Here is an 8389-nt window from a genome sequence, read left to right as displayed (position 1 = left end):
AAAAAATGGGGGAAGATAAAAGGATTAGGATAAGAGGAGGGGAGGGCGAGTCGGACTGCAACATGGCAGAGGCTTCAGTTGCCAATCTGTACTTTGACCTCCAACGGGAGCGCCCCTGCCACAACCTCGACCTCGAGCGGCGGCGCTCACATCGACTCGTCAGCTCGCCCGGTGGCTGCCCTGGTGACCCAGCGACCAGCGTCCCGATCCGCGCTTCTGTCCAAGATGGCCGCCGCGCTTCTGCCCTATATCCATTGCCTTCCCTGCACAGGTGCAAGGGGAGGAGTAGCAGCCCTCTATCGTGTATGTATTTCTTGCTATAATCTCAACAATTGTTGTTTACTAGACTACTAGGTGTATGGTATGCTATCATTGTATGAACTCTAAATCTATATTTTATATTTCAAGTGCTCGTTATTTTAACTATGCTCGAATAATATAATTCTATGTGCACCCCATATGTGTCATATGTTCAAAATTGTAATTGTTAGTAACGTACTAATGTTAACACGGGCATAGCTTGTTCTTGCACCTCCGATCGCCTTCACCGCCAAGGATGATGGGTTAATAAATGAACACAATGCATCGTCAGGGAGAAGCATTCCAAATGCTGCTTACAACTCATAGCAACTAAAAACTATCTATACTGTTTTTAGAGGTGCAACATTATGTTGGTGGCTATATGCCTCTATGGGCATGATGATGGTAATTTTTCAGATTGAATAACTGTTTAATTGCTCTTTTTGCATATGTGGTTGGTAAACTCAGCAAATCATTGGCCTGGTCATCACAATCTTTCCAGGAACAAGAGGTTTTTTATTCTCAGAAATCCACATGGTAACTGTTCCAAACAAAAGACAGATGTTGTGTTCATCATTTATATCAAAGTGCTATTTTACTGGGTTCTGACTGCTAATATTACCATCTTCAGATGTTGAAGGAGACTAGGAAGGGCTTTGAAACAAAATTAATGGAAGGGTAGCTAAGCTGGATGCCTGAGTAGGTGGACATGGAGAAGTGAAGCAAATGCTATCCTTATTCTATATATGGTCTCCCGAGGTGAGAAGTTTAGTATGCTCGAACTTTCCATGTCATAAAATAAAAATATCAGAAGGCATTTCCCAATAGAAATACTAGATGATACCTCGCGCGTTGCTGCGGAAAATTTATGGAATAAATTTGTGAAACGTGAAATTTAAGTCTATGCTCTCAGAATAATTTTAATAAACTGAATTAGGAGGACCTTTAAAGGTTCAGGTATTCAGAAAGCTCAAATGAAGGAGGTATATTATGTGGAGATGTTAAGAGCAGCCATAGAAGTAAATAAATGGAACATAAATAATTTTACTCCGCCTTGTTGCATAGCATGGTCATCTTTTGCTTGTATATAAGACATATTTACACTGTCCAGGAGGTATCTGATAAGGAAAATAGGGTGTTCATCTCCAAAATTACTTTTATAATTATTAAGAAGAAAACCCTAACTATGTCGTGCGTTGTGCCGTTTGCCTCCCTTGATGGTGCTTGGATCGACCTTCCCAAAGTCAATTTATTCAATTTGTTCCATGCACTCAGCATAAACATGTAGCTGGTTGATCCCACCATTAAATATTCTCTCCTGCAAAACTTGTAAGTACATAAACTTGTAGCTGCTTGGCCCCACCATTAAATATTCTGTCCTGCAAAACTTGTAAATCACATAAACTTGTACACTCAGCCTGCTTGTCAATGGGGTTACAGGATATAGGATATGAGAGCGAAAATATTTCTCTTCGCCTCAACTTATATTTAGGCTCGTCTTAGTGGAAAATATACTGAATTATTTATTATCTTGATGTATCACACAACATGAGAAAATGGATTTAATTGCTACTCCGTATGCAATATATTGTGAACAAAATATCTATGTGAATAAAATATCCAGACGGTTACCAAACTAAGGTGGCAGTGCAAAATTTAACAGTCATTGGTGTTACGGCTAATATACCACTTATATTAGCCCTGGTGTTTTCCTCCTTTTCTGGAAAACTATGGTAAACAACATGAAAAGCATGCTGTGTCATTCTAGATATCTCATTGCAGCACCTCAACCACAATGAATGAAATAAGAGGAGGAAAATAAAACTAAGAGAGAACTTGTAGCGTCGTCGCTGTAGTAGCAGGCACCACCGGCAACCACACTGCTTGCCTTCCTGCAGCGTAAACAATATGCAGGTATACCAAATAGAAGTGTGTCATTTAGAACTTGATAATTTAGCAAATACTTCTCATAGACATATCTTCAGAACAGGAGCTTGATTTACCTGTTGGCTGCAAAAGTTGAAAAAAATAGTAATGAGACATAACCAGAAGAAAAAATAAATAGATTCTATAACTGAAGTGATACATAAATTTTTCTTATCAGTACATCTACCGGGGGCTCAAGATGGACGGCGTTGTTAATCTAGGTAAAACTGAATGTATAAAGAAACTGTAAGTCATACATGTAGGAGGCGAATCTATTAAAGCCAGCAACGTGCTGTAACGTTCATCCATAGGGAGGTAAAGACTGAAGACCCTATGTACTCTCATCTCTATCTGGACAAACAAATTATATGTAGTGCATATACGTTCAAACGATAAATAAATGATAAGAAATATCCAAGTGGGAGTGCAACTAATAGCGGCTTCGTATAGTAACATCCGACCAGATTAAGGACACAGCGGTGTGTAATATCTTAATTATCAAAAATCTTCTGTATTGTTTATTCTGAACCTCTGCTACACTGCAGGCACAAATAATCTGTAACTTCAATTAGCAGAAGCATGGTTAGATACAAATTCATTAGACGAAATGTGTAAGCTATATTAATTCACACACCGAGGGGATATAAATCAAAAGGAATTTTAATCAACAGAGCTGCAGTTCACCTACTGTTCTGCCCTCTCCTGCATGTGCTCCGGCAATCACGAACACGAAAAGTCTGTTTTTCCTATCAGCAACGCATAGGAACGAAGACTGGAGAGAAAATCGAATAGGAGGCGAGAACACAAGAGCACGACCTCATAGGCTCCAGCGTCAGTTAGTTGCACGGGCCCGGTGGATCGTACCAATAATCGTATGTAGCAGCAGGAGCACATCCGCCATATTGAGAACTCGCGCTCGCGGTGTTGTGATCCGAACTGGAGTAAAAAGGAAAGTTAATTAGAGATGCTAGATGAACAGATCAGCAGTAACCTTTATGTTCTTGACCTCCACCTGAACCAAGCAAAAAGGGAAAATATAGTCCGGAAGCCGTGTGGTAAAATTGAAAGAGAAGAAATCCAAAGAAGTTGAAAATCAACCTACCAGATTGGGAAGATATATGGAGGGATTTAGGAATTGTATAAAAACAAAGGAGGAATTAGGTTGGTGAGCGGCCAGGTACCAGAGTGGAGGCCGCTGGGCGTGGTGGCGGCGCGAGCAGGCTGTTGTGATTGATGTGCAGGCGGATGGCACCATCGCTTCCCTTTTAAGTTGGAGGGAACAGCGGCGACGGATGAGCTCCATTGAGAAGTTTTCACTCGTTGAATGCTCGAATTTATCTAGTGCTTTCATGAGTATTAAATCGCCGCGGCAGATTTGTTGGGAAGAGAACGGACGCTGGCTGTGGCGGAGGAAGATGAACAGAGGATGAACGCCGAGTACGTCGAGCTAGTCGAGCAGTCAAGTTTGCGAGCCTAGCAAAGCTATTTGTAGCCCATTCGCGAGCGGCCAGCGGAGCCCATGTCATCCCAGCCCATGTGGATCCGAAGCATAGTTCCAGCCCATGCCGGCACGAAGGGAAAGGAAGCATGCTGCGTGATGGACTCACAGGCGGGAGAAATTAGAGTGACGTGGCTTCACAGGAGGGCAAGAAAATGGGGTCAGCTATTTAGGAAGAGAAGATAATAGGATTTATTGTTCTTGCAGATTCGCAGATTGTTAGTGGCTTCAGTTTTCTACTCATGAGATGATTCATGCATGGTTGTGTAAAGTAAGAATAAAACATCCCGTTCTTCTATTTGTTTCTAATACCTCCCCCCTCATTTCTATCATGCATTCTTAAGTAGCTCTCTGGATATTCCGGTGTAATTTTCACGGATTCACATCGCCGGAAGGAAATAAGAAGCCAGGGAAGAAGGTGAACGGACGTTAGGAAGGTACTAGCCGAGAAATACCTTTTTTTCTTCGTCCTTTCTCTCAACATTAATCAATCGGATGCATTTTACTGTATTTTTTGTGCTTATATATTTGTGTGAAGCTTTGATTTCATGGTTTACACTTCTCTCCAACATATTGATTTCAGATTCTAGAGAGAGCGACTAGGCTTGAATACTTGATAAGTGGGAATCCATGCATAAAGAAATCAGGTCCGTGTTTTTTCCACTGCCCTTGAGTTCTACACTTCTTATAGAGTGAATCATCGTCGTCTAAATTCTCTAACTCATCTCACGGTGGAGTAAAATATCATGCTTCTACAAATGATCTCATTTGGAAGCAAGGAAAACTCTACTGAATTTGATGACAGTCATGCAGTATGTCTTTTTGTATGCGTCTGCAACTTGTTCTGTTTGAAGATCACCAGTGCTTGGTGCTATTGACTTGTCTTTTTTCCTTTGTCTTGTGTTTAAAGAGGTGGCAGATTCATACATGGTTGGGGTTCATGTGATTGACGGTAAAAAATATTTAACAAACCAAGCCATGATATCCCCAGCACAACTGAAACCAAAGGTAAGAACAAAGCTTGTCAGGTAAGGAGGAATCCATCCTCTGGTTTTCACCTCTTATTTTTGAAGATGGACAACGGGAGAGTTTTCCACATCAATTTTTATTATAAATCAGTAACATACATAGTATTTACAACCTTTGTCTCATTTTCATGTGCATAATGTGTCATGTTCCGTGTGTTGTTTGAACCAAAAGAAGTACTGTTCGTTACAACATGTTCTCCTAGGTTTTCTGATGCAAGTAACCTTGTAGTTACTGTTTTGTAATGACTTGATACTGAAGTGTAGAATCTACATAACTTAGAAAATACTTCAGTTAGGATCTTCCTAATGGAAATAATATTACATTGGACTGTATACGCTAATCTTGTTTGCTGAAAAATGATGAATTTTAAAGATATACACGTAGTATGTTGGTCTGAACCAAAATAGCATCATGATGCAGTGCCGTTATTGATTTAGGAGGCCTGCAATCGTGTAGTCGCAGATACTTCCAAGATTTGTATTGAGCCAAGGTTACTGCAAACATTAGGCTATTACTGACATGATAGTTTAGAATGATTTCTGGCTGATTATGCTAGAAACTTTATATCATCTATTTTTAGGGAGCACGATTCAGAGGTGTAAGTTTGAACCATGCACATAGTGCTTCTTTAATTAAGAAAACTATGCAGCCTCCAATTTTTATCATTTCTTTTATTTTTATTAATCAAAATTTCGAGATCTAGGTTTTAAGGTTTAACAATGCCCATGGTGCCTTCAGATTTGTTTTTTGGAGTTGTGCATGCGCTTTCTGTTGAGAATCCTAATGCATAGTTATTCTTTTGAAGTGAAGCTACATGTTATTTTGTGAATGTTTAACATCGCTATTGTTGTAAAGGTCTTCCTAATCTATTTGGTAATCTGTTTTGATTAAGAAATGGTGCACAAGTTGTTCCAGATTAAAAAACCCAATATGATACATGTTATTTTGTGAATGTTTAACATCGCTGTTGTTGTAAAGGTCTTCCTAATTGGTAATCTGTTTTGATTATGAAATGGTGCACAAGTTGTTCCAGATTAAAAAAAAAACCAATATGATACAATGCCATAACAGATTTTGGAGACTTAAGAGATATGTATTGACCCAAGGTTACTACAGAAGGTTGTGGAACGTAGCATGCCCTTTTAATGCTGAAATTAAGAATGTTTCTTGAAGCCTTGATGACATTTAGAACATCGCCACTATCTGTAGTAATCAGATATGTTTGTGCCTTCATATATTTTCGTCATTAGTTGTGTGTTCTTTTACTGGGCATCCCCATAGCGCTATCAATCGAGAAGTCTATTGCATACTATTATTTTTTGAAATACAATATATGTGGAGGCTCAGTCATTCTCCTGTTGTAAATGTCTTTCTCAGGATCTTCTTAGTATTAGCTATTATCATCAAGGATGAGGCGTTGGTCCAAATATCTGATTGAGACAGCAACTCTTCCATTCCAGTAAACTGAAGGTAGTGTAAAGCGACAACGGTAGCAGTGAGATAAAATTGAAGATTGCACTAGGGATAGAACATTAGAACACCTGATGTGAGCTGATAGGCGTTTGCAGACTCGGATACAACCACACGTTTTGGATGTTTTCGTAACAAGGTTACATTGCTAGCTACACACCCATATAAGAGATTTTTCAGAACCAAACATTACCTTAGCCATCGTAATTTGGTACAGTACAACTTTACGCCATGAGGATGGTGCTGATTGTAGTCTTGTCTTTGATGGATGTATTTTCTTCACTAACTCGTGACATATGGCTGGTTAGAGGTGGGTGTTCGTGTTTACTGGGATGGCCAATACACTGTACTTTTTCTACTCTACCAATAGATTGTTGATTCTATTAATTGAAGAACACAACAGATACTAACATAACATCGTAACATGCCATCATCTTCCCACTAACCCTTTAGTCAATGAGATGAAAAAATATTTAACTAAAAATTAATGAAATTCAATCAGACTAAAAAAATCGTAGGTTCCACAGGATAATGGTGTACCTCGTTATACCAAAAAAGTAAACAATTTACTTCTCAATCATTGATTTTTGAGAGACTCCATTCGTGTCTTTTACAGAAGGTGGGAAGTATTCATGTGGTTGTACATCTCATCGATTATTATTTTTATAATATGGATGGGCGCGGCAACGTGCGCATTCATAGTCTAGTTTTTTGTATAAGAGTATCTCCACCGGCGGCCCCGATAGCAATTTGGGGGCCGAGGGCGAAAATGGGCTCGCACCGGCGCGCCCCAAACGGCGCCGGCCAATTTTGGAGCCCAATAGAATCGCCGGCAACCCCGTGCCGGCCCCTTCGCCAAGGGCGCGAATCGGGTGCGCCGGTGTCTCGTGGAACGACGATTTCCGCGGGTGGGGCGCCTTGTCAGCGAGGGGACGTGGCGGTTTGCATCGGAAACGACGCGGGGAGGTTGGCCATCGGCGTTAATGGACTCCTGCACGGAAACCAAAATGGCGAGGGCGGCGACTGGCCACGCGGCGTCCACCTACCTTACCCACGCGTCTTCAATGCGCGTCTGCCGTCTTCCTTAAAACCACACAAGCGCGCACTCCTCTCTTTTCCCTGCCGTCCATCCCTAGCCGCCGCCGTCCTCAACCTCCGCGCGAACCACCACAAGGCGATGGCGCACAACGATCAGGCCGGCAGCGGCGGCATCCTCCGCTCGACGCAGCTGTCGTACGACGAGGCCGACGTGCTGTACTGGCACCGCATCCCCGTGCCAGTGCAGTACAAGCTGCCGCACGGATGGCACGTCTCCAACGGCGGCTTCGCCGTGCCGCCACCGCCGCCGCGAGGACCACATACGCGCGCCCTCGCAGGCAACGGCGGTCCGAGATGACGCCGGAGGAGAGGAGCCTCCCGGAGAATGCCCTGGACAGCCCGTCCTGGGAACAACGCTTCGGCAACGAGCGCGCCGTCGCGCTCACGCGGACGGACAATCCCTCGGGCGGCGGCTTCAACACCGTCGGCCGCCGTGCCTGGTGGTACGGCCGCGACGTCGACACCACGCTCCACAAGTACGGCTACTGTCCACGCTTCCGCGGGCAACAGGAGCCGGTCTACTTCCCGCAGGCGGCGACCATGGCACCGACGCCTACCACGCTGGGGGCGCCAGCACGGACCGCGGCGTCCAAAACCTCCCGTACCAGATCGTCCTCCATCGGGCGCACGCGCGGCCACGCCTGCGCCTCCTTCCGGAGGTGTCATCATCCGCGACAATGCGGCGCGGCGCGCCTCCTCTGCTCCGGTTCGTCGGACGACGGGGTCAGGCTGCCGCTACCGCGTCAAGGAGGAGGACGCCTCGCCACCACTTCCGCCGGCGAAGAAGAAATGGTGAGAGATGGAGGCCAAGGCGTAGGCGGCCCTCCGTGGCGACGACGACGAGGAGTTCCCCGCCCAGAGCTTCATCATCGGCCGCTCCGTCGACGAGGACTACCATCACATCGCGATCGAGCCGCGATAGGCGGCGGTGTGGTCCGCCAGGGACCACTGCGCCAACTTCATCGACCTCGCCGGACCACCCGAGCTGCCGGCGCCAAAGGAGGAGAAGGCCGACGAGGAGGAGGCTGACAAGGACGAAAGCTGGTCCTTCGAGCCATCCAGCGAATC

The 8389-nt window shown here is 44.2% G+C and overlaps 1 long non-coding RNA gene across 6 annotated transcripts; it reads left to right on the top strand.

Moving 5' to 3' along the window:
• The first annotated feature begins 268 nt into the window (after positions 1-268).
• Positions 269-6641, top strand: LOC124669356. 6 transcript variants are annotated; one of them, XR_006992153.1, is made up of 6 exons: positions 269-837; positions 932-1059; positions 3932-3995; positions 4072-4161; positions 4308-4371; positions 4635-6641. It is a non-coding gene; the product is annotated as an uncharacterized LOC124669356 (long non-coding RNA). The 6 variants fall into 6 exon arrangements; XR_006992154.1 differs by having other exon boundaries at positions 4308-4732; positions 6131-6641; XR_006992150.1 differs by having other exon boundaries at positions 4308-6641.
• The last annotated feature ends 1748 nt before the right edge of the window (positions 6642-8389 follow it).

Source organism: Lolium rigidum, chromosome 7 (genome assembly GCF_022539505.1).
Source record: "Lolium rigidum isolate FL_2022 chromosome 7, APGP_CSIRO_Lrig_0.1, whole genome shotgun sequence".
NCBI classification, from domain to species: domain Eukaryota; kingdom Viridiplantae; phylum Streptophyta; class Magnoliopsida; order Poales; family Poaceae; genus Lolium; species Lolium rigidum.
This window is presented reverse-complemented; position numbering and strand designations above follow the sequence as displayed.